The following is a 665-nucleotide window of genomic DNA, read 5'->3' on the forward strand; positions in this document are numbered from 1 at the left end:
ACCTACAACGTTGCGGTGATGAATTGCAGGGCGAACTCTTTAAGAACATTCGCAGCCGCGCAATTTGTTGCACACGTTTTATTTACTATAGCGCTTTGATTTTTGAATTAATTGAAGATAATTTAATAAAAGTTCGTTGATTTTTAAAATAGTTCATCAAATTTTGAAAAAAGTTCATCATTTTTTAAAATAATTCATCAATTTTCAAAAAGGTAAATCGTTTTTAGAAAAATGTTTATCGACTTTAAAAAAATTCATTGATTTTGAAAAGTAGTGCATCGATTTTAAAAAAGTTCAATGACTTTGAAAAAGTTCATCGATTTTAAAATAAGTTCATAGATGTCGAAAAAATCAATAATTTATATAAAAAGTTCATTAATTTTAAAAAATCATGATTTGTAAAAAAATTGCGCATTTAGTAAAGAGAAAAGAAACACAAAATGGAAAAGAAAGGAAACACAAAATGGTTAAATAAAAAACCATTCCAAAGAAAGAACCGCGACCTTGGCAAAGAATAAATAAAACAAAAGAAATATATAAACACACCTGCTGGCTGGAGATCACGAGTTCGAACCACGCCCTAGCACATACATTTTTGCTTCGGTTTGAACATACAAAAAGAGAGAAAATGGGCCGGCCCAGAACATCAGGGGGTGTGCCGGGCC

Source organism: Triticum dicoccoides, chromosome 7B (genome assembly GCF_002162155.2).
Source record: "Triticum dicoccoides isolate Atlit2015 ecotype Zavitan chromosome 7B, WEW_v2.0, whole genome shotgun sequence".
In the NCBI taxonomy this organism is placed as follows: domain Eukaryota; kingdom Viridiplantae; phylum Streptophyta; class Magnoliopsida; order Poales; family Poaceae; genus Triticum; species Triticum dicoccoides.